At 39.3% G+C, this 26,925-nt stretch overlaps 1 pseudogene; it reads right to left on the minus strand.

The window, feature by feature from the left end:
- Positions 1-22,391: 22,391 nt before the first annotated feature.
- Positions 22,392-25,637, minus strand: LOC143662279 (caprin-1 pseudogene; annotated as a pseudogene).
- Positions 25,638-26,925: the final 1,288 nt, after the last annotated feature.

Genomic DNA, 26,925 nt, shown 5'->3' on the forward strand with positions numbered 1-26,925 from the left:
GTGTCTCTGTTTTCCAAGTGTCGGAATCTGTGTCAGCTCTGCTCTGAAGTTTCTTTCAGCTCTTCTCTGTTAGCTCTGAGGTTTCTGTCATTTTGGCTCTCTCCAAAATGTTCACTCTTTTAAAGGATTCCAGTAAACTAATGAAGACCCACCTGGCATGGGTAGAGTCACATCTCCATCTAATCTAAGGTCACACCCACTGTGCTGGTTTGAAAGGATTCATGTATCCTAGAAAAGCCATGTTTTAATCCTAATCAATCTTGTGAAAGCCATAGTTTCTTTTGATTCTTATTCAGTATTATAGGATGGAAATTTGTTTAGGTTATCTCCATAGAGATATTTCCATTGGAGATATCTCCAATTGTGAATATTGAACTTGATTACATGGAGACATGTCTCTACCCATCCTGTGTGGGTCTTGATTAGTTTACTGGAATTCTATAAAACAGGACACATTTCAGAGAGAGTTCCTTCTGAGAACCTCAGAACCACAACAGAAGGATGAGAGAACCACAGAATCCACCAGCCAGTGACCTTCGGAGATGAAGAAGGAAAACACCTCCCAGGGAGCTTCATGTAGCAAGAGGCCTGGAGAGAAAGTAGCAGAAGCCACTGTGTGCTCTTCCAGCTGAGAGAGAAACACTGAATGTCATTGGCCTTCTTAAACCAAGGGCCTTTTCCCCGGATGCCTTGGATTGGTTTTAATTTGGACAATTTCATAGCTTTAGAACTGTAAACTAGCAACTTATTAAATTCTCCCATTTAAAAGCCGTTCCACTTCTGGTATGTTGCATTCTGGCAGCTGCAAACTAGAACACCCACATTTGGGTGAGTCACATCTCCATGTAGATCATCTAATCAAGTTTCTAATGTCAAGTACTGAATCAGGATGGAAAGAAGCGGCTGCTTCCACAAGATAGGGTCAGGATTAAAACTTGGCTTTTCTAGGGTATGTAATACATTCAAAACAGCACAGGATAACTGTTATATTTTTTAGCCTATTTTTATCCTTTCTGGCTCTTCAATCTTGTGTTTGGTGATTACTTAACCGAATTGCCTTAGTTACATAGCTAGAAAGGAGTTAAGAGTTGGGACTTGATAGCACATGTTCGTATTACTAGCTCAGTTTTCTTGTCCCTAACATCATGTTGCCTCTTCAGCGTTATGTAAGGAGAAATAGTCTCACATGCCCCTCCTCTGAGCACTTCTCTAGGCTTGGAAACTGCAGTTTCTTTTCTGATCATTAGTTTCATTTCTTTTTAGCCACACTTCTTATTGACAAGCATCACAGCATTGTTTCAGAGTAATGAATTTCAAATATTCAAACCCATCTTCCCTGATATTTAGCAAATTATAGATATTTTACTAATTTATTTAAAATAACACGAAAAGTCTGTACTTTCCAATTTGCCATGGAACTTAATGTGTCTGGTTATGAAAGTCATTTGAAGAACATGGTGTATTTGCCAATATAGTACTTTGCTTCCAACTCTGGAATTCTCAGTAAAGAGTTAATTGATTTTACCCAAATTTCAAATAATGCAGGCACGTATTAGAATATCTTTTGAATTTGATGTATGGTTCTTACCAGGCTCTGGAAAATTTTCAAAACAATGACACATATTAGTATCTGTGCACTAAGTTCTATAGTTTTAGAAGACTTTAAGGAAATTTGAGCATTTTTTTAATACATAGAGAGGTTGTAGAGAGAACTGAATTAATGAAAATATGGCTCAGTTCACAATATTTCACGAACCCCAGATGGACTTATCTATAGTGTGTAAGTATTCAGGCTTTGGAGTCAGACAAATTTGGGGTTAGTCCTTGCTCTGTCACTTACTAGCCATATGACCTTGCGCAAATTATTTGAAGTGTATCTCCATCACTCCGTGATTGGCAGTTGATAATATGTGAATTGTTCACAATAGGTAACATCATTCCTTAGTGTATCACTCAGGGCTTTTAGTAGCATGGAAGAGATACTACCTCTGTCTCTTTTAAGAAGAAACAGTATTTGGGGATTGGAAATTGGGTTGTCACGGATTTATTTGGAGCTTTGCAAATCCACCTCAAAAGCTACAATTCCAGAAACATATCTAAAATCATGAACTGGTTCCATGAAGGGGACCATTGCCACCTATGCCTTGCACAGCTGATATTATTACACCTTGTAAGAAGGGGTCTCTGTGGCCTCAGCAAGCTGGATGCTGCCACTGCTGCCCAATACTGTCCGATGGCTGAGTTTGGGTCATGTGGGCATCTCAGCTGCAAGGGAGACCAGGAAAAATGAGTGTCTTATATTTTTAGGCACATCTTCAGCGGGAAGTATCTTTGTCTGCTACACATTTATATGGCAGGGAATCCCCCAAGCACAGGAAGGGCTTAAGATATGGGTAGCAAGAATGCACACCACTTCCTCAGAACTATTTCGGAGATTGGCTTGACTCCTCTTTTTCCTCACGTAATCCATATCCAGTTGTGGTGGATATATTCCAGAACAAAGTGCTCTTAAACTTAATTCTACCCTGTGGGTGTGTACCCACTGTAAAGAGGACATTTTAGTGGGTTACTTCAGTGAAGGTGTGGCCCAGTTGAATCAGGATGAGTCTTAATCCTTTTACTGGAGTCCTTTATAAGTGGAGTGAAATTCAGACACAGAGAGAACGTCACAGAGGAAGCAGCCAGAAACTGAAATCAAATCAACCCAGAAGAGAAGGAAGAGACCAGGAAACTCTGCCATGTGCTTTGCCATGTGACAGAGGAGCCAAGAATCACTGGCAGCTAGCTCCAGAACTATAAAGGCTGGCAGCCAGCCTCAAAACTAGGAGCTAATAAATTCCCATTGATTAATCCAACCTATTTCATGGAATTTGCTTGAGCAGTATAGGTAACCAAAACACCAATCTGTTCACAAATCCGTCAGTGTCACTTTCAACATACATCCAAAATATGGACACTTCCCCTCACCTCTACCTCTACCAGCCTGAAGTCCTCATTATCACTTGTCTGGATTACGGAATCAGCCTGACTTGGTGGGTTGGGGTCTGTGTTTAGCTCCTGACAATCTGTCTTCAACACAGCAGCCAGAGTAATTTCCTGAGTAATATCACACTTCTACTCAAAGTCCTCCAATAATTCCCACTCCATTCAGAGTGAGAGTCAAAGCTATTACAATAATCTATATGGAGTCTTCTCTTCCCATTATTCCCTTCTCTTCTATTTTTCTCTCTGATCTCATTGCCTATTACTTTCCAACACCATGCTAAACAAGCTCAAAACTCAGGACTTTCGCACTTGTTTTTTTCTCTGCCTAGAGCACCCTTCTCCCAGATCTTTACCAAACTTGCTCCCTCACCCACCTTCAGTTTTCTGCTTAAATGTCACCTTATCAGGGGGACCTTCTCTAATCATTTGTCTTAGTGTGCCAGGGCTGCTATCACAAAACTACAGAATGGGTTGGCTTAAGCAGTTAGAATTTATTGTTTCATTTTTTGGGAGGCTAGCACACCAAAACCAAGTTCTTGACAGGCCATGCTTTCTTCCGGCATCTGTAGCATTCTGGTCCTGGGCCACTTCAATTTCTGGGCTTCCTTGGTTTGCATTTCTGCCTCTCCTTCTGGTTTCTGTTTCTCCTGCTTAGTCATCTGTGTCTTTCCCTAAATTTCCTCCACTTATAAGGACTTTGGCCATATGGATTAAGGTAAACCGTGATTCAATTTAGCCTCTTTGAAGGATCTTCAAAATCTATTCACAAATGAGTGAATAATAATAATTATTATTAACTAGTGATATCTTCAAAGGTCCTAGTTACGAATGGCTGCATACCCACAGAAACATAAATCAAGACTTGAACACATCTTTTTTTGTGGGGGCGGGGCCATGATTCAATCCCCAAAACCAATAAATAAAATTTATGACCCTCTACCCCCTGGGCCTCCCTACCGTTTTTAATTTTCTCCATGGCACACTGATCGCAACCTGACATTATGTATGTTTAATTATTTAATTGTTTCTAGCTACAGAAATATAGACATCTATAGATGTGAGCACCGTGAAGAAAGGGTCTTTGATTTGTTCATCAGACTCCCTCAGTGTAAACAATAGGTGTGTGTTGAAGGAATGTGATGACAGATCATTAATAACTGTCACTTTGTGTATCATCTAAGTAAGACATAAAGTCTGCACAAAATTATATCCCTCCTTTACACTGTTGCCAGAGTTCTGTTTTTTTTAGGCATAGATCTGTCTGTGCCACTCACCCATAAACACTTTTCCATTGCTTCTGACTGATGATACCTGTACTTCATAATTTGGGATATGGGGCGGGGGATCACAGGATAAAACAGCACATCATTCAAGTCTAGAGGGTCAATTTTACTTTTAGGAATTGGGGAGAAATGTTTCCAATTTTGTTCCTTTTAAAAAATGTTTTGCTCGTATATAAGAAATCATTGAACAATGCAGTGACACTTTAAAACCAACTATGATATGTGACCAAACTGACACAGGATATAGTACATAAAAGATGGATCCACTTTTCAATAAATGATGCTTAATTCTTAATCTGAAATAAAAATTGAATTGCATCCTATTAAATATCATACTTAAGGATGATAAAGTAAATTAAGGACTTAAATTTAAAAAATTAAAAAGTTTTAAATTTTAAACTGATGAATATCATTATGACCCTTGATAGCAAACAGATTCTTAAAAACAGACCCAAAAATACAAACCACAATGCCAATGATACATAAATTCAATCATATTAAGATCAAGAACAACTGTTCATTAAAAGATCATATAAAAAAGGAAAAATACAAGACATAAAGTGGGAAATGATGTAAATAAGACATATAACCAACGTAAGTGTGCTGGCTTGAAAAGATATATGTACCCTAGAAAAGCCATGTTTTAATCAAAATCACATATCATGAAAGTAGAATAATCCCTATTCAATACTGTATGTTTGAAACTGTAATCAAATCATCTCCCTGGAGATGTGATTTAATCAAGAGTGGTTGTTAAACTGGATTAGGTGATGGCATGTCTCCACCCATTTGGGTGGGTCTTGGGGTCCTATAAAAGAGGAAACATTTTGGAGAATGAGAGGTTTGGAGAGAGTAGAGAATGCTGCAGCACCATGAAGCAGAGAGTCCAGCAACCTTTGGAGATGAAGAAGGAAAACGCCTCCCAGGGAGCTTTATGAAACAGGAAGCCAGGAGAGAAAGCTAGCAGATGATGCAATGCTCACCACGTACACTTCCAGCCTCGAGATAAACTGTGATTGTGTTCACCATGTGCCTTCTCACTTGAGAGAGAAACCCTGAACTTCATCAGCCTTCTTGAACCAAGGTATCTTTCCCTGGATGCCTTTGATTGGGCATTTCTATAGACTTATTTAATTGGGACATTTTCTTAGCCTTAGAATTGTAACTAGCAACTTATTGAATTCCCCTTTTAACAGCCATTCTGTTTCTGGTATACTGCATTCTGGCAGCTAGCAAACTAGAACAGATTTGCTACTGAGAGTGGGGTACTGTTGCGGTTTGCAGATACCAAACATGTTGGAGTGACTTTTTAAATGGATAAGGGGAAGAATCTGGAGGAATTGTGAGAAGCTTGATAGAGAAGGCCTAGAATGCTTTGAAGAGACTGTTGGTAGAAATGTGGACTCTAAAGATACCTCTGACCAGACTGTAGACAGAGATGAGGCATGTGTTATTGTAGATTGGAAGGAAAGCGAGCCTTGTTTTAAAATGGCACATAATCTGGCAAAATTGACTAGTGGCTTTGGCTGGAAGGCAGATTTTAAAAGCCATGAACTTGGATATTTAGCAGAAGAGACCTCCAAATTAAATGTGTAAAGTGCAGCCTAGTTTCTCCTCACAGCTTATAGTGAAACATGACAGGAGAGAGATAAGCTGAAAGTTGAACTCTTGGGTACAAAGAAACCAGAAATTGAAGTTCTGGAAAATTCTGGGCCTCCAGAAACAGAGACCCCAGAGAATAGTGCCCTGTGTGAGGATTTAACCATTTCATAAAGGTAGAATAATCCCTATTCTATACTGTATGCTTGAAACTGTAATCAAATCATCTCCCTGGAGATGTGATTTAATCAAGAGTGGTTGTTAAATTGGATTAGGTGATGGTATGTCTCCACCCATTTGGGTGGGTCTTGGGGTCCTATAAAAGAGGAAACATTTTGGAGAATGAGAGATTTGGAGAGAGCAGAGAATGCTGCAGCACCATGAAGCAGAGAGTCCACAGCCAGCAACCTTTGGAGATGAAGAAGGAAAACACCTCTCAGGGAGCTTTATGAAACAGGAAGCCAGGAGAGAAAGCTAGCAGATGACACTGTGCTCGCCATATGCCCTTCCAGCTGAGAGAGAAACTGTGATTGTGTTCACCATGTGCCTTCTCACTTGAGAAAGAAACCCTGAACTTCATCGGCCTTCCTGAACTAAGGTATCTTTCCCTGGATGCCTTTGATTGGACATTTCTACAGACTCGTTTAATTGGGACATTTTCTTGGCCTTAGAACTGTAACTAGCAACTTATTAAATTCTGCTTTTAACAGCCATTCTGTTTCTGGTATATTGCATTCTGGCAGCTAGCAAACTAGAACAATAAGTAATCATACTATGTACACAACTCCTAAAACTCAATAGGAAAAAAAAAGCAAATAACTCAGAAAAATGAGCACAGGGCATGAAAAGTGTTTCCCAGAAAAAGAAACACAATTAGGAAACAGACGTATGAAAAGCTCAATCTCATTTATAATCAGAGAAATGAAAATCTAAACCACAATGAGATACTAATTCACATCTGTGCTGGTTTGAAAGGAAGTATGCCCCCTAAGAAAGCCATGTTTTAATATAAATCCCATTTCATAAAAGTAGAATAATCTCTACTCAATACTGAATGTTTGAAACTGTGATTGGATCATCTCCCTGATTGATGTGATTTAGTTAAGAATGGTTGTTAAACTGGATTAGGGGATGACATGTCTCCACCCATTTGAGTGGGTCTTGATTGGTTTCTGAAGTCCTATAAAAGAGGAAACATTTTGGAGAAACAGATTCAGAGAGAGCAGACAATGCTGCAGCACCACGAAGCAGAGAGTCCACCAGCCAGCGACCTTTGGAGATAAAGAAGGAAGACGCCTCCCGGGGAGCTTCACGAAACAGGAAGCCAGGAGAAGACGCCAGCAGATGACACTGTATTCGCCATGTGCCCTTCCAGCTGAGAGAGAAGCCCTGACTGTGTTTGCCATGTGCCTTCTCACTTGAGAGAGAAACCCTGAACTTCATCGGCCTTCTTGAACCAAGGTATCTTTTCCTGGATGCCTTTGATTGGACATTTCTAATTGGGACATTTTCTCGGCCTTAGAACTGTAAACTAGCAACTCATTAAATTCCCCCTTTTTAAAAGCCATTCCATTTCTGGTATATTGCATTCCAGCAGCTAACAAACTAGAACAACATCCATCAGATAGATGAAATTTTTAGAAAGCAAACCCCTCTCATACGTTGCCAAAAAAAAGGGAGTGTTTTCATTTCTTAACTCCCAAACAAATACCACACAATGAGTTGGTTTAACTGCAGGAATTTATTGGCTCATAGTTTTACAGCCTAGAAGGCTTACTTCCTCCCAGGGTTGGTATCTTCTGGCTAGTTGGCAACCTTGGTGTTCCCTGGCTTTTCTTGTCACATGGCAATGCACATGGTGGCGTTTTTGTCTTTCCCTTCTGTGTTCAAGTAACATTCAGCTGCTCCCTATGGCTTCTCTCTATCGCTCTCTCTTTTTTTTTTTTTTAAATATTTTTATTGATAAAACTTAACATACAAACATTCCATACATGGTGTACAATTAATGACTCACAAAAACATCACATACTTGTGTATTCATCACCAAGATCATTTTTTTGAGCATTTGCATCACTCCAGAAAAAGAAAGAAAAAAGTAAAAAGAAACAATTCATACATACCATACCCCTTACTCCTCCCTCTCATTGACCACTACTATTTCCATATACCCAATTTATTTTGCCCCCCCCATTATTTGTTTTTTATCCATATTTTTTCTCATCTGTCCATACCATAAATAAAAGGGGCATCAGACACAAGGTTTTCACAATCACACAGTCATTTTAAAAGCTATATCATATACAACCATCTTCAAGAATCGAGGCTACTGGAACACAGCTCTTCAGTTTCAGGTATTTCCCTAAGCTACTCCAATATATCATAAACTAAAAAGGGGTAACTATATAACGCATACGAATAATCTCCAGGATAAACTCTCAACTCTGTTTTGAAATCTCTCAGCCACTGAAACTTTGTCTCATTTCTCTCTTCCCCCTTTTGGTCAAGAAGGCTCTCTCAACCCCTTGATGCTGGGTTCTGGCTCATCCCGGGATTTTTGTCTCATGTTGCCAGGGAAATTTACATCCCTGGGAGTCATGTCCAATGTAGGGGAAGAGGGCAGTGAGTTCACTTGCCATATCGACTTAGAGAGAGAAGCCACATCTGAGTAACAAAAGAGGTTCTCTGGGGGAGGCTCTTAGGACTTATTTTAAGTAGGTTTAGCCAGTCCTTTGCAGGAATAAGTTTCATAGGGGTGAACTCCAAGATTGAGGGCTCAGCTTGTTGATTTGGCTGTCCCCACTGCTTGTGAGAACATTAGAAAATCTCCAAATGGGGAAGTTGAATATTTCCCCCTTTCTCCCCACTCCCCCAAGGGGGGCTTTGCAAATACTTTTTTATTCAGTGTCCAAATCACTCTGGGATTTATCAGGACATCACACTAACCTGGACAAACTAACAAAATCTCATGCCCTATTCAAGATTCCATGTACTTATGGTGTTCAACTAAACTGACCATACAAGTTAAATTAGAAAATGCACTTCCCATAATATAAATTTTGCACCACATAAACATCTCTCCCTTTAGTCTCACACAGAAGTTGAAATTTTAAAAGGATGATATCATCCTTTACCTATTCTTCTGATATACCTTAGTCCTATCCAGGTCAGCCTCATTCATATATCTAGTTAATGTCTAATCATTTTTTCAACTTTTTAAGCAGTTCCTGTATGGAGTACTATTGGCTTTCATAGCTTCAGAGCTCTAACTCTGAGTCTCAGATGTCACACAAATACCTGAAGTTTCTGGGAAAGACCATGTTATATAGAAACATCTCAGTATCTCAGAGTTTAGAATTAACAAGTTACATCTCCTGAATATACGTGACTGCTGTAAGAGTTTACAATCTAGAACCCTTTATAATAAGCCTATACCTGATAACCCATGCTCTCAACTATAGTTCATTGAATTTTTATATTATAGTTAGTCCATATGATTGAGGCATGATAATGTTTGTCTTTTTGTTCCTGACATTTCATTCAAAATTCAGCTCTTGAGATTCATTCATCCAGTTGCACATCTCGCAACTTCATTCCTTCTTGGGGCTGTTCAGTATGAATACACCATAGTCCCCCCTTCCATTCCTCCGTCATTGTACCCTTAGGCCACCTCCATTCATTGTGGCTCACACACATTGCCACCAGAAACAGCAGTGTGCAAATGCCCATTCGTATCCCCACACTCAGTTCCTCCAGGTATATACTGAGCAACAGGGTTTCAGGATCATTTGGCAAACCCACCCCTAGTCTGCTGTGGAATCACCACATGGCCCTCCAAGGGGCTGTACCTCTCATTAACCTACTGACAGTGAATAGGTGACATCTCTTTCTCTTCATTTTCTCTAGCACTTGTTTCCTCTGTTCATTTTTAAATAGTTTTATTCACACTTTATACAATCCAGCATAAGTGTATAGACATGACTTTGCCACCATATTCTATATGAAGACATTTCCTTTTCTTCCACGAAGAATCCATACCCTTTCCCAATTCCCCACCTGCTTTTTTAATATATATATATTTTTATTGTAAACCTTAACAAACAAACATTCTTGACATACAAACATTCTATGTATGGTGTACAATCAATGGCCTACAATGTCATCACAGTTGTGTATTCATCACCATGATCATTTTTTTTTAACATTTGCATCTCTCCAGCAAAGAAAGAAAAAAGAAAAAACTCATACATGCCCCTCCTCCCTCTCATTGACCACTTTGAAATATTTTGAAATACATTGAGTATTTCAATGTACTCAATTTATTTTAACCTTTGTTCCCCCATTATCTGTTTATACTCATCTGTCCATACCCTAGATAAAAGGAGCATCAGATACAAGATTTTCACAATCACACAGTCACATCTTCAAAGCTATATTATTATACAATCCTCTTTAAGAAACATGGCTACTGGGTCACAGCTCTACAGTTTCAGGTACTTCCCTCAAAGCACTCCAATACACCATAAACTAAAAAGGGATATCTATATAATGCATAAGGATAACCTCTTAACTGTTTGAAATCTCTCAGCCACTGACACTTTGTTTCATTTCTCTCTTCCCCCTTTTGGTCGAGAAGGTTTTCTCCATCCCTTGATGCTGATTGCCAGCTCATCCTAGGATTTGAGAGAGAGAGAGAGAGAGAGAGAGAGAGAGAGAGAGAGAGAGAGAGAGAGAGAGAGAGAGAGAGAGAGAGAGAGAGAGAGCATACCTGAGCAACAAAAGAGTTTCTCTGGGGGTGAGTAGATTTAGCCTATCTTTTCTGGAATAAGTTTCATAGGGGCAAACCCCAAGATTGAGAGCTCGGTTTGTTGATTTGGTTTTCCCTACTGCTTGTGAGAATATCAGGAATTCTCCAAAAGGGGAAGTTGAATTTTACCCCCATTCCCCTCATTTCCCCAAGGTGACTTTGCAAATACTTCTTTATTCACTGTTCAAATCACTCTGGGATTTATTGTGACATCACACTAACCTGGACAAACCAACAAAATCTCATGCCTTATTCAAGGTCCGTGTACTTATAATGTTCAGTTAAACCGACCATACACATTAAATTAGGAAATGCACTAGTCAAAATATAAATTTTGCGCCAAATAAACAATTCTTCCTGTAGTCTCACACAGAAGCTGAAGTTTTAAAATATGGATAACCAATCTGTTTTCAACACCTTGCAATACTGACATTCCTTCATTCCTCCTCATGCAAAAAAATTTTTAATTTGTACATTTAATCACTATCATTGTACACTCTAGGCATTCCTAAATTATATCAGCTCAGTCTTTATTGTCTATCTTTCCTTCTGGTTTTATACGTGTCCTCAGCCCTTCTCCCTCTATCATACTCACATTCACCTTCATTCAGTGTACTTATGTTATTGTGCTACAATCAGGTAGTGTTGTGCTATCCGTTTCTGAATTTTTACAGTCAGTCCTGTTGCACAGTCTGTATTCCTTCAGCACCAATTACCCAATCTCTACCCTATTTCTATCTTGTGATAACCTGTATTGTTAACTGAAATTCTCCAAGTTCACTTATTAATTTTAGTTCATATCAGTGAGACCATACAGTATTTTTCCTTTCGTTTCTGGATAATTTCACTCAGCATAATGTCCTCAAGAGCCATCGATGTTGTTACATGCTTCATGACTTTATTCTGTCTTACAGCTGCATAATATTTCATTGTATGTATATACCACAGCTTACTAAACCACTCTTCTGTTGATGGACATTTGGGCTATTTCCATCCCTTGGCAAATGTAAATAATGCTGCTATAAACATTGGTGTGCCAATGTCCACTTGCATCCTTTTTTCATGTCCTCTGAATAGATACCTAGCAATGAGCTTGCTGGATTGTATGGAGATTCTATATTTAACTTCCTGAAGAACCACCAAACTTCCTTCCACAGCGGTTGTACCATTTTACATTCCCACCAATGGTAGATAAGTGTGTTTCTTTCTCCACATCTTCTCTAGCACTTGTTTTCTGTTTTGTTCTTTTTATAATGGCCATTTTAGTGGGTGTGAAATAATATCTCATTGTGGTTTTGATTTGCATTTCTCTAATAGCCAGTGAAGTTGGCATCTTTTCATGTGTACACCTTCCCTCTTTCTGTGTTAAATTTCGTTTGCTTACAATCACCTAAGGCCACATTGGATTAAGGCTGACTCTCATTCAATCTGGGCACACCTTAAGTAATAACACCTTCAAAGCTCCTTTTTACAAATGGGTTCATTCCCACAGGGCCAGGGGTTGGGATTTTAAACATGCCTTTGCAAGGGACATGATTCAGTCCCTAACATGAAGCAACAATAACACTTTTTGCATGCCTTTGTTTGTTTTTATTGTGGTGAAATATACAGAACTTAAAATGTACTATTTTGACTGTTTTTAAGCATACAATTGAGTATATCCACAATGATGTGTAACTATCACTATTATTTCCAGAATTTTTCACCATCCCAAACAGAACTTCTATATCCATTAAACAATAACTTCCCATTTGCACCACTTCCAAGCCCCTAGTTATCTCTAACCTACTTTCTGTTTCTATGAATTTGACTATTCTAAATATCTCATAACAATGGAATCATCCAATACTCGTCTTTCTGTATCTATCTGGTTTCACTTAGCATAGTGTTTTCAAGTTTCAACCATATTGCAGCATTTATCAGAACTTCATTTTTTATGGCTGAATAATATTTCATTATATGTGTATACAATTTTTTATTTCCATTCCTCTGTTGATGGACTCTTGTGTTGTTACCAACTTTTGACTACTGGAAATAACGATGCTATTGTACATTGGTGTATACATATCTGAGTCACTGCTTTCAGTTCTTTTGAATATATACCTAGGAGTGAAATTGCCAGGTCATAAGGTAGTTCTATGTTTAACATTTTGAGGAACTGCCAAACTGCTTTTCACAGCAGTGCACCATTTCACATTCTTGCCAACAATATATGGGGGTTCCCATTTCACCATATCTTCTTCAACACGTGTTATTCTCTGTTGTATGGATAAGAGTAATCCCAGTGTGTGTGAAGGTGGTTAATGATATTGAGCATACTTTCATATGCTTGTTGGCTATTTGTATGCCTTTGAAAAATATGACTATTCAAGTACTTCCTGCATTTTTTAGCTGGGCTGTTTTTGTTATTATTGTTGCTGAGTTGCAGAAATTCCTTATATATGCTGGTTATTAATCTCCTATCATAGATAAGATTTCCAAATATTTTCTCCCATTTTATGGTTTGTCTTTTTACTCTCTTGATAGTGTCCTTTGATATACAAAAGTTTTAAACTTTAATGAAGTCCTATTTATCCATTTTTTCCTTTGGTTGCCGATGCCTTTGGTATCAAAGTTAAGAAACCATTGCCACATCCAAGGTCATGAAGTTTGTCCCCTGTGCTTTCTTCTAAAGGTTTTATAGTTTTAGCTCTTGTGTTTAGGTCTTTTATCCATTCTGAGTTAATTTTTGTATATGGTGCAATGTAAGGATCCAACCTCATACTTTCGTGTGTGGAGACCCAGCTTTTAATTTGTTAAAAGGACTGTCTTTTTCCCATTGAATGGTTTTGTTGAAAATTAATTGATGAGATATGTGAGGACTTATTTCTGGACTTTCTATAGCAGTAACTGTTAAATCATATTGGGAAATAATTTGGCATTATCTGGTAAACTTGAAACTACTCTATGTAATATATATCCATTGCATAAAAACATCAGAATATACCACAAAATATTCATAGAAGCTTGTTTTTTTTTTTAAAGGAAAAAAACAAGCCAATTCCAAAACCAGGAAACAACTAAAATATTCATTGATAGAGTGGAAAAATTTGGATCAAGAAACACCAGATAGCCCTCTTTTGTCCGTCGGCCCGCCGCGCGGCACCCACGCCCCGCAGCAGCGGACCCGCCCGCCCTCCTCTCCCCTCTTCCGCCTTCCGGCTCCTCCGCCACCAGCCTCGACAGCCTTGCCACCCTCACCTTTCCTCCTCCAGAACAGCTACTGGGGGAGTGGAGATAATACAGAGCAGCTCCCGGAGCCACGAGGGAGATCAAAGGGACGGCGTACCCCATCCTGGAATGGCTGACTATCTGGGAGAACCAGCTCCGGTGAGATCACCAAGGGGCACGGGCTTTCCTGGGTGGGACGGGAAGCGACTGGAGTCCCTCCCTTCCACCTTCCCAGGCCAGCTGGTAGAATTGGACAGGCGGTCCCCTTAGGCCGCGGCGGCTGGTGCCCCCACAACGCGAGGTCCCCCGGACTAACTGAGAGAGTTGGGTCGGAAATCCCCAGACTGCGGAGAACAGTGACCGGGGGATCCCTTCCAAACACGTGACTCCCCCGTCCGGCTGGGAACAGTGCACTCTCCCGGGCTGCGACAGCTGGCGCCCTCCCGCCACGCTTGGCGCCCTGGGCCGACTAGCTAATTCGGCCGGACGCTCTCCCGTGCTGCGGCGGCCGGCGACCCTCCCCGCATTCGGAACCCCAGGCCGGCTGGCACTCTTCCAAGATGCTTCGGCTGCCGAACCTCCCCTACGGCGAGAATTTTCCAGAGTAAAAGGACCCACAGCAACTTTCACTGGTGGAACCCGTAGACAAACGTGTGCCACGAGCGCCACCTACTGGGCAGGATAAGAAAAACAGAACCCAGAGATTGCACAGAAAAATCTTTCAACCTGTGGGGTCAAACACCCAGGGAAATCTGACTAAATGCCCAGACGCCAGGGGAGATAATGGATCACGCTCAGAAAATTGAACATATGGCCCAGTCAAACAAAGAAACCAATAGTTCAAATGAGATACAGGAGCTGAAACAACTAATGCTGAATATACGAACAGAAATGGAAAACCTCTTCAAAAACGAAATCGATAAATTGAGGGAGGACATGAAGAAGACATGGGCTGAACATAAAGAAGAAATAGAAAAACTGAAAAAACAAATCACAGAACTTATGGAAGTGAAAGATAAAGTAGAAAAGATGGAAAAAACAATGGATACCTACAATGACAGATTTAAAGAGACAGAAGATAGAATTAGTGATTTGGAGGATGAAACATCTGAATTCCAAAAAGAAACAGAAACTATCCGGAAAAGAATGGAAAAATTTGAACAAGGTATCAGGGAACTCAAGGACAATGTGAACCGTACAAATATACGTGTAGTGGGTGTCCCAGAAGGAGAAGAGAAGGGAAAAGGAGGAGAAAAACTAATGGAAGAAATTTTCACTGAAAATTTTCCAACTCTTATGAAAGACCTAAAATTACAGATCCAAGAAGTGCAGTGCACCCCAAAGAGATTAGACACAAATGGGCGTTCCCCAAGACACTTACTAGTTAGAATGTCAGAGGTCAAAGAGAAAGAGAGGATCTTGAAAGCAGCGAGAGAGAAGCAATCCATCACATACAAGGGAAACCCAATAAGACTATGTGTAGATTTCTCAGCAGAAACCATGGAAGCTAGAAGACAGTGGGATGATATATTTAAGTTACTAAAAGAGAAAAACTGCCAGCCAAGACTCCTATATCCAGCAAAATTGTCCTTCAAAAATGAGGGAGAAATTAAAACATTCTCAGACAAAAAGTCACTGAGAGAATTTGTGACCAAGAGACTAGCTCTGCAAGAAATACTAAAGGAAGCACTAGAGTCAGATACAAAAAGACAGAAGAGAGAGGCATGGAGAAAAGTGTAGAAAGAAGGAAAGTCAGATATGATATATATAATACAAAAGGCAAAATGGTAGAGGAAAATATTATCCAAACAGTAATAACTCTAAATGTTAATGGACTGAATTCCCCAATCAAAAGACATAGACTGGCAGAATGGATTAAAAAACAGGATCCTTCTATATGCTGTCTACAGGAAACACATCTTAGACCCAAAGATAAATATAGGTTGAAAGTGAAAGGTTGGGAAAAGATACTTCATGCAAATAACAACCAGAAAAGAGCAGGAGTGGCTATACTAATATCCAACAAATTAGACTTCAAATGTAAAACAGTTAAAAGAGACAAAGAAGGACACTATATACTATTAAAAGGAACAATTAAGCAAGAAGACATAACAATCATAAATATTTACGCACTGAACCAGAATGCCCCAAAATACGTGAGGAATACACTGCAAACACTGAAAAGGGAAATAGACACATATACCATAATAGTTGGAGACTTCAATTCACCACTCTCATCAATGGACAGAACATCTAGACAGAGGATCAATAAAGAAATAGAGAATCTGAATATTACTATAAATGAGCTTGACTTAACAGACATTTATAGGACATTACATCCCACGACAGCAGGATACACCTTTTTTTCAAGTGCTCATGGATCATTCTCAAAGATAGACCATATGCTGGGTCACAAAGCAAGTCTTAACAAATTTAAAAAGATTGAAATCATACACAACACTTTCTCAGATCATAAAGGAATGAAGTTGGAAATCAATAATAGGCGGAGTGCCAGAAAATTCATAAATACATGGAAGCTCAACAACACACTCTTAAACAACAAGTGGGTCAAAGAAGAAATTGCAAGAGAAATTAGTAAATACCTAGAGGCAAATGAAAATGAAGACACAACATATCAAAACTTATGGGATGCAGCAAAGGCAGTGCTAAGAGGGAAATTTATTGCCCTAAATGCCTTTATCAGAAAAGAAGAAAAGGCAAAAATGCAGGAATTAACTGTCCACTTGGAAGAACTGGAGAAAGAACAGCAAACTAATCCCAAAGCAAGCAAAAGGAAAGAAATAACAAAGATTAGAGCAGAAATAAATGAAATTGAAAACATGAAAACAATAAAGAAAATCAATAAGACCAGAAGTTGGTTCTATGAGAAAATCAACAAGATTGATGGGCCCTTAGCAAGATTGACAAAAAGAAGAAGAGAGAGGATGCAAATAAATAAGATTAGAAATGGAAGAGGAGACATAACTACTGACCTCACAGAAATAAAGGAGGTAATAACAGGATACTATGAACAACTTTACGCTAATAAATGCAACAATTTAGATGAAATGGACAGGTTCCTGGAAAGACATGAACAACCAACTTTGACTCAAGAAGAAATAGACGACCTCAACAAACCAATCACAAGTAAAGAGATTGAATTAGTTATTCAAAAGCTCCCTAAAAAGAAAAGTCCAGGACCAGATGGCTTCACATGTGAATTCTATCAAACATTCCAGAAAGAATTAGTACCTACTCTCCTCAAACTCTTCAACATAATCGAAGTGGAGGGAAAACTACCTAATTCATTCTATGAAGCCAACATCACCCTCATACCAAAACCAGGCAAAGATATTACAAAAAAAGAAAACTACAGACCAATCTCTCTAATGAATACAGATGCAAAAATCCTCAGTAAAATTCTAGCAAATCGTATCCAACAACACATTAAAAGAATTATACATCATGACCAAGTAGGGTTCATCCCAGGTATGCAAGGATGGTTCAACATAAGAAAATCAATTAATGTAATACACCATATCAACAAATCAAAGCAGAAAAATCACATGATCATCTCAATTGATGCAGAGAAGGCATTCGACAAGATTCAACATCCTTTCCTGCTGAAAACACTTCAAAAGATAGGAATACAAGGGAACTTCCTTAAAATGATAGAGGGAATATATGAAAACCCACAGCTAATATCATCCTCAATGGGGAAAAATTGAAAACTTTCCCCCTAAGATCAGGAACAAGACAAGGATGTCCACTATCACCACTATTATTCAACATTGTGTTGGAAGTTCTAGCCAGAGCAATTAGGCAAGAAAAAGAAATACAAGGCATCAAAATTGGAAAGGAAGAAGTAAAACTATCACTGTTTGCAGACGATATGATACTATACGTAGAAAACCCGGAAAAATCCACAACAAAATTACTAGAGCTAATAAATGAGTACAGCAAAGTAGCAGGTTACAAGATCAACATTCAAAAATCTGTAGCTTTTCTATACACTAGTAATGAACAAGCTGAGGCGGAAATCAAGAAACGAATCCCATTTACAATCGCAACTAAAAGAATAAAATACCTAGGAATAAATTTAACTAAAGAGACAAAAAACCTATATAAAGAAAACTACAAAAAACTGCTAAAAGAAATCACAGAAGACCTAAATAGATGGAAGGGCATACCGTGTTCATGGATTGGAAGACTAAATATAATTAAGATGTCAATCCTACCTAAACTCATCTACAGATTCAATGCAATACCAATCAAAATCCCAACAACTTATTTTTCAGAATTAGAAAAACCAATAAGCAAATTTATCTGGAAGGGCAGGTTGCCCCGAATTGCTAAAAACATCTTGAGGAAAAAAAACGAAGCTGGAGGTCTAGCGATGCCGGACTTTAAGGCATATTATGAAGCCACAGTGGTCAAAACAGCATGGTATTGGTATAAAGATAGATATATCGACCAATGGAATCGAATAGAGTGCTCAGATATAGACCCTCTCATCTATGGACATTTGATCTTTGATAAGGCAGTCAAGCCAACTCACCTGGGACAGAACAGTTTCTTCAATAAATGGTGCCTAGAGAACTGGATATCCATAAGTAAAAGAATGAAAGAAGACCCGTATCTCACACCTTATACAAAAATTAACTCAAAATGGATCAAAGATCTAAACATTAGGTCTAAGACCATAAAACAGTTAGAGGAAAATGTAGGGAGATATCTTACGAATCTTACAACTCGAGGCGGTTTTATGGACCTTAAACCTAAAGCAAGAGCACTGAAGAAAGAAATAAATAAATGGGAGCTCCTCAAAATTAAACACTTTTGTGCATCAAAGAACTTCATCAAGAAAGTAGAAAGACAGCCTACACAATGGGAGACAATATTTGGAAACGACATATCAGATAAAGGTCTAGTATCCAGAATTTATAAAGAGATTGTTCATCTCAACAACAAAAAGACAGCCAACCCAATTACAAAATGGGAAAAAGACTTGAACAGACACCTACCAGAAGAAGAAATACGGATGGCCAAGAGGCACATGAAGAGATGCTCAATGTCCCTGGCCATTAGAGAAATGCAAATCAAAACCACAATGAGATATCATCTCACACCCACCAGAATGGCCATTATCAACAAAACAGAAAATGACAAGTGCTGGAGAGGATGCGGAGAAAGAGGCACACTTATCCACTGTTGGTGGGAATGTCAAAGGGTGCAACCACTGTGGAAGGCAGTTTGGCAGTTCCTCAAAAAGCTGAATATAGAATTGCCATACGACCCAGCAATACCATTGCTAGGTATCTACTCAAAGGACTTAAGGGCAAAGACACAAATGGACATTTGCACACCAATGTTTATAGCAGCGTTATTTACAATTGCAAAGAGATGGAAACAGCCAAAATCTCCATCAACAGAAGAATTGCTAAACAAACTGTGGTATATACATACGATGGAATATTATGCAGCTTTAAGACAAGATAAACTTATGAACCATGTAATAACATGGATGGACCTAGAGAATATTATGCTGAGTGAATCCAGCCAAAAACTAAAGGACAAATACTGTATGGTCCCACTGATGTGAACGGACATTCGAGAATAAACTTGAAATATGTCATTGGTAACAGAGTTCAGCAGGAGTTAGAAACAGGGTAAGACAATGGGTAATTGAAGCTGAAGGGATACAGACTGTGCAACAGGACTAGATACAAAAACTCAAAAATGGACAGCACAATAATACCTAATTGTAAAGTAATCATGTTAAAACACTGAATGAAGCTGCATCTGAGCTATAGGGTTTTTTTTGTTTTTGTTTGCTTGTTTGTTTGTTTGTTGTTGTTGTTTTTTACTATTATTACTACTTTTATTTCTTTTCTTTATATTAACATTTTATATCTTTTTCTGTTGTGTTGCTAGTTCCTCTAAACCGATGCAAATGTACTAAGAAACGATGATCATGCATCTATGTGATGATGTTAAGAATTACTGAGTGCATATGTAGAATGGTATGATTTCTAAATGTTGTGTTAATTTCTTTTTTTTTCTTTCCGTTAATAAAAAAATAAAAAATAAAAAAAATAAATAAATAAAAAGAAAAAAAAAAAAAGAAACACCAGATAGGAAGTGCAAGGGTGGTAGAATTCTTGCCTTCCATGCAGGAGACCTGCGTTCAATCCTGGCCTGTGAATTTCCCCCTTCCCTGTTCCCCCGCCCCCCAAATTCAACAAATGGTGCTGCAATAACGGGATAGTCACATGAAAAAAGAATGAAATGTGACCTCCCCACCATATAACCCCTTCCAACATGAAAAAGTTTGAATGGGCATAGCCTAAATACCCAAAAAGAGTGAGAGAAAGATCAAAGGTGATGGTGGAGTTATACAGAGAAGGTAGGGTTTAACAAATGAGTATGATTACTCAATCATATTGATATTTCCTTTAGTCTCCAGTACCCTTGAACAGCTAGAAGTAAAGACCTAAAATTGTGGAATTGTAACCCATACCAAATTCTGGTCTACAATTGCTGTAATGTACTTTGCTTTTTTGTATATGTTATTTTGCACAAAGAAGTGCAACATACTAATCAGACGGAATAACAGAAAGTGAAAAGAATGGGAAAATATGAGGAGGGTCTCAGGGAATTAGACAGCAGAAACATATGCATCAGGGTGTCCCAGAAGAGAAGAAAAGGGAATGTACATCTTAGCAAGTCCTTCTTCTGCCTCTCCGAATCTGCTAGTGTGCCTCTAGTTTCCTTGATCTTGATGCTTGCTCTTGTGATGCTTATGCAGGTAGTGAATAACACTAGATAGGAGCTAAAAAGAATGAAAAAAGAATGAACTATGGCTACATGCATAGATGTGATCGAATCTCACAAAATAATGTTGAAGAAAAAGTTGTGGAAGAATGCACACATGTCTATATAGTTCAAAAATTGAACAATCTACAATAAACAGAAGGAAAACAAATATCTACAAATTTCAGACTGTAAAGCACCTCAGGGGTAGAAAGACACCACTGGAGGAGGGGCATACTAGAGCCTTCAAAGTATTGTTCAGGTTCTTTTTCTTAAGCTGGGTGGTGGCTCCCATGAATTTGTTTTATTACTAGTCTTTTTTACAGATATTTAGGTTATATATACTCTGTTGTATGCATGAAATATTTCATAATCAAAATGTAGAAATGATTGAACAAAGAAATTGTAAAGTCTTTGTACAGGTATTGGCAATTTAAGAACTCAATAAATGCTAGGTATCATTTATTATATGTTAAGAAAAATTCAACTACAAGGATTTCAAGGGGAAAATAATCATGGTGTTTTACAATTCAAAAGTGAAAGCACAATCAAGCAGGCAAATATTTAAGTTGCAAGATATTTTCTTCAAATTAGCTCAAGTGACATGGAAATTAAAGCTCATGTATTAGGAGAAAGTTGGTTAAGCCCAACATGGCTAGGGATATATTTTGAGATATTCACACATTTTAACATTTTTTTCTTTTTTGATTTTTCCCTTAAAAAATGACCATCTTGTCCACCCACAAATTCCAATTTAAGACATGGCGGGCTTTATGCTTTCTTGCCCCAGGAGAACATTGTCACAGGTGTGTGGTAGACTCTCCTTTGATGGCCCCAAAGAATTATGCCTCCCACATTCCTGCCTTTTTGTAGTCCCTTCCCTTTGACTGTGGGATAGCCCTGCGACTTACTTTAAGCAAAAGTAATGCTGTACCAGTTCAAGTTCTAAACCTTAGTTTGTAGGTTTCCACTTTTGCTCTGTAAGGGAAGCTAGCCACCACGTCAGAAGTCTGGCTAACCTGAGTCACTCTGTGAATATCCCACCCAAGCTTTGTGGAGAGGCATGGGGCAGGGATCTCAGGCCCCTGGCCAAAACAGCCCCAGCAGAGCTCACAGGCAACAGTCAGCATCAAATTGCCAGCTCTGTTAAGGGCTTCTTGGAATTGGCTCCTCTAACCCAAACTGCTCAAGTTGATACCATGTGGAGCAGAGATGATTTGTTTCTGCCAAGCCTTGCCAGAGCTAAAGAACTGTGATATATATATATACATACACATGCATAAATTGTTGTTGCCTTAAGCCACCAGGTTTTGAGGTAGTTTCTTACACGCATTTGATAACTGAAACAGGGTTGAGAGTAGAAAAGACACTTTCCTCCTGGGAACGATTTTTCTACAAGCCCAAGTCCTTAGGAGAACTCAAAGGCTTTTTGGTAAAGGGATAAAGACGAGAAAAGGATTTAAAAACATTTATAGAGTGCTTTGAAGAAACATGAAAGGAGGATTCTCTCCAGATTAAAAAAAAGAGAGAGAGAGATTCCCTCTAGGCTCCTGAGAAGAGATAGTGAATTTAATTTGGATGAGTATAATTTCATTAGCAAATCCTAGCAAGACTGTCTTTCCCTTTATTTCTGCCAACCGCCCTATATTACTTTTTTAAATTTTTTTTTTATTATTTTTTTTATAAACATGTTTTATTTGTTTTGCTCATACCATCAAAACTGAAAACTACTTGTCATTTCCCAAAACGGGGAAATCAATCTAAAACACATACTGGTGCTTTTTTAAAAGAGAGTAATTTAAAGGGGTGGTAGCAGCAGGCATTTGATATCTTTTTTCTTTTAAAAACCTTCAGACTGCAGGAAAAACACGTGACCAAAAGTGTTATGATTATCCATTAAAGATTTTCATCAGTACCTGTATCAATTTAGGTGACATTACAGCAAAATTCAAGAATTAGTGAAAGACAATGTACAGGTCATAAGGAATGATAGATGGTACCAATCCTTACAAAAGTCATTGTCAAAGAAAAACTGTTAAGTGTTCAAAAGTATCTAAATAGCTCACATTAAATACAGAAGCGGCCATCCAGATCACATCCCATTTTTGTTGTGTCTTTTTTTCAAAAAGTGCCAATGAAAGCCTAATTTTGCATTTTGGCTTTGTCTTACATAGTATCAGATGTTAAAAAGCAATTTACATGTTTTTAACCACAGTACTTTGGCCAGATGATGAAGAGTGCAGTGTCAAAGTTGGTAGCCAGCCTTAAATGTGTGATCAAGGGCCCATGCATAATTTGATATGCATTCGAAACATTCAGTGCTCCAATTTAACTGGAAAAGCTGTGAAATGCAGCTCTTCTGCAAACCACACTCCACTCCTTCCATCTTCCTTTCATGGGATGTATTTTAGTTTCCTCAATTACCACTGAACAACTCTAGGGCTGATTTGTAGATTGTATCCACTGTCAGAAAAGTCAATCTTGCTTTTTCCAAACCACTTCAATTAACTATGAAGATATTATCACCCTATAAAATATGTTTTACTCCTAAGCAAGGGTAAGGAATCTATCATGTGCAAGGCTAAAGATGACGCTTAGGACAGAACATGCAGATTAAAAATAGTTTCCTTCCATATCCAGGTAATATAAAGCTGACAACTGTAGTCCTGTCTTTATGGGATGAAAACAGTCCCTTTACAATAAGTTGCCTGAAAGGGAGAACAAATAGATAATAACTCTTCCGTAACATATTATGGTACACTGGCCAGTGTGTTTTGGCGATTAAACATAATCCTGTGAATCAGATTAATTCACTTGCTGAGTGTTCATTTGCGGCATCCCTCTGTTGGGTCTTGGGGGCCCTCCACGACCTCGTGGGGCTCCCCGTGGTCCACTCTGCCCAGAGCCTCGCTTGAAATTCTGCTGATATCCATCCCGCTGGTAGCCAGAATAGTCCCGGGGAGCACTGAACTGAGATTGCGTATAACCGCTGTTTGGAGTGTTAGAGAATGAAGGGCGGTAACCATCATATCCTCCTCTGAATCCATTGGCAGGGCCCCGATATCCATTCATCAAACCTCTAGCACCACGGGAGCCTCCACGAGACACACCACGGCTGTTGTAATAGGGCTGACTGCTACGAGGAAATCCAGTATTCTGCTGCGGAGGCTGCTGGTGATTACCAGTCACAGGATGGGGCTGGTCCTGGGAACCATGGTAAGTGCCAACTACTGTTTGAAGCTGTTCTTGCTGAAGTTCTGTTTGTTCTACTTGGTGAGGCTGACTGGAAAAGCTCTGGTTATAACTAGGCTGGTACTGATTTTGCTGCTTTAAAGTTTCTGGTTCATTAACAGGAGGAACTGGGGCATTCATATTGAACACCGTCTGCATGGATTGGAATGGAGCTGCATTTACATTGATTCCACTGCTATGTAAAGTTTGCTTGTCCCAGCCTGGAACACCTGAGGCTGAGAAGCAGCAGGAAGGGATGATGATGCTGTAGTCTGGTCTGTATTTAAAGAGATTGTTGCCTCAATCTGGTCAATTGGTTCCTTTTGTGGTCGTTGCTCTGTAGCATGAGAAGGCTGATACAAGGGCTGAGGTGCTGTGTACCCCTCACTTGTGGATGAAACCAAAGGAACCTGTGTAGCTTCTGGTTGTACAGAAACTTGATTAGGTTGAGCAAGTCTAGATTCAGAATGAACTGGAGGGCAAAGAAGCTGGGGCATGTCCATGCTTTGTGTTGGATTCATGGGTTGTGCAGATACAATGGCAGGATCAAGTGTCTGGTTTTCAAAATCCAGCATTGAATCTTGTATGAAATTATAGGGCCCCTGCATTTGAGCCATAAGATCCTGCACTCGCTGTCTTCTCACAAGGGGATCTGCCTGAGCCACTGGAGTCAAAGAGTGAGGTTCTGGTACTGAAGGAGACGCAGCCTGTGGTTGCTGCTGGAGTGAATTTACCACCTCAGCTGTTTCAACCGTCCACTCATCTACCTGATCCTTTTCACTGCTGCTGAACTGTGTTTCTGCCATAAATTGTCTATTTACATACTCTGTTGATTCAACTTCACTTTGTTCCGTGTATTCTTCTGCTGGCTCAGGTTCAGTTTCAGCAACCTGGTCTTCAACTGTTGGTGCTGAGGCTGCCTCCTCTTCCTCACATAGCCCATTCTGGTGGTTGTGAGTACTGTCAAAATAGTTTGACTGGAAAACACGCTCAACAATTTCCTTAAGAGCTTTATAGGTTGTTCCACATACAGACTTTTCCTTCCCTTCCAGCAAGTCCCACAGGTGAATGGAGGCATGTTCATATTGCTCATTCAACCTCAAGCTCATGTCCCGTTCAGGGTCCACTAACTTATAAAATTCATCCAACAATGACAATTCCTCTTCAGACAGTATCGGAATTCCATTCAAGCCTTGTTTCAGGTCAGTTCGCACCTCATCATCTCCCAATTTGTCCAAAACATATTGTAGCTCAAGTACAGTTTTTAAACGTTTCTGTTCGGCTTCTTCTCGCATAAGCTGCTCCCGACATGCTGTCTTCTTTATTGTTTTCTGAATATCTTGACTTAATGCCATGAAACTCCTCTGTAATTCTTTTGCAAATTCCAAGTTATTTGTGACTTCCTGGTACTTAGATACTGCATCCAGTTGATCTTGATTAAGCCTTTCCCCTTTGTTCATTCGTTCCTGGTAATCATCAAGCTTGCCCTTTTTCTTCTCCAGGTTCCGAAGTTTCTTGTCGATCACCCCGAGAATCTGCTTCATGGCCTCGGTCTGGACAGCGCCGGTGCCGGCTGCGGGGTGCTGAGAAGCCGGAGCAGCTGCCCTGGCCCCTGCCTCACTCCCAGAGGAGCCCTACGCGGGTGGCGGTCCGGACGACTTGCTGCTGCTGCCACTGTGGCTGGTGGCCGAAGGCATCTTTACACCGTGAGGGGAGAGAAGAAAAAGCGGGAGGAAAGACAGGAGCGGCGAGTCAGGACCTATATTAATTTTAAAAATGATCTCATCTCAGATATTTGCATGATTCCCTGAACTGGCTATGAGTTCTACAAGCCTATTTCTATTGCAGAGAGGACCACTCGGGCTTGCTCAATATCTGGCTTTGGCCAACAAGGTATCAGCAAAGGTTATGCAAGCAGAGGCTGGATAAAACATTTGCACGTTGAAACTTTCTCTTCTGGAACGCATTCCAGAATGCTTCCAGAGCTAAGTAAGAGATTGGGGGAGCCTACTAGAGACCTAACAGAGCAGAACTGAGGTGCCTGAGTTGACAACCTCAGACCAACCATGTGAATGGGAGCAACATGGGGTTTCCAGGCCTAGTGAAGATACTAAATGACTGCAGCTATATGAGTTATCTCAGGTGAGACCAGCAGAAGTGCCCAGTTGTGTTAGGCCTAAATTGCGGAATCATCAAAACATAAATGGTTCCCTTTTAAGCCACTACATTTTGCGGTGGTTTGTTATGCAGTAGTGGATATAATACAGGAAATTTTAAATATTTAGCTACATATGATTAAGATAGCTAATGAAAATTAAAATTGAAAGTCATTTGGGAAGAATGAATTGTGGGGACTGGTCCATCTCAAACCATTTACATGTGACAAAAAGAAAGAACAAACGTCACCTTTCTCTGCTGAAAGTTTACTGCTGAGTACAAAAGTGATTGGCAAATGGTTCTGAGACTGTTTCCGACTGCCACGCTGCCATGTGATGTAACGATTTAGATCTAACCTCTCCACAAGAAGATAGGTATCAATCTTTCCACCAAAAGTTGCCTATGACGTTGTGGTACACTTCTCTGACAGCAGTTTGAATTTTCTTCTTAGCAATTATCCTAAAATCTTTTCTAAAGACATGAAAAGGGTTTATTTATATTCATGTATTTGTATAAAATTTGGTATTACAGAAAAATAAGACTAGCTTTGATAATTAACCTCACTTTCACCCCAATTTTATTTTACCCATGAACTAAGAATTAGAAAAACATTTTGTTTTTCTTAAGTCATTTAAATCAAGACTATCATATTATGAAATGGAATGAAAACTTCACAAGAATTTGAAAGGTAAAACATGAAACTTCAAAGAAATTCTGTAGGAGTTGGGGATGCTTTCGTCCCCCTCCTCCACCTCCTTGGATGGCATTTGGCCACAACCTACCTCTTTCAAACTTTATCTTTCCAGATCCACTGCTCACTTCAAGTCATAGTATTTAAGTTTC

Source organism: Tamandua tetradactyla, chromosome 18, assembly GCF_023851605.1.
Source record: "Tamandua tetradactyla isolate mTamTet1 chromosome 18, mTamTet1.pri, whole genome shotgun sequence".
NCBI classification, from domain to species: Eukaryota; Metazoa; Chordata; class Mammalia; order Pilosa; family Myrmecophagidae; genus Tamandua; species Tamandua tetradactyla.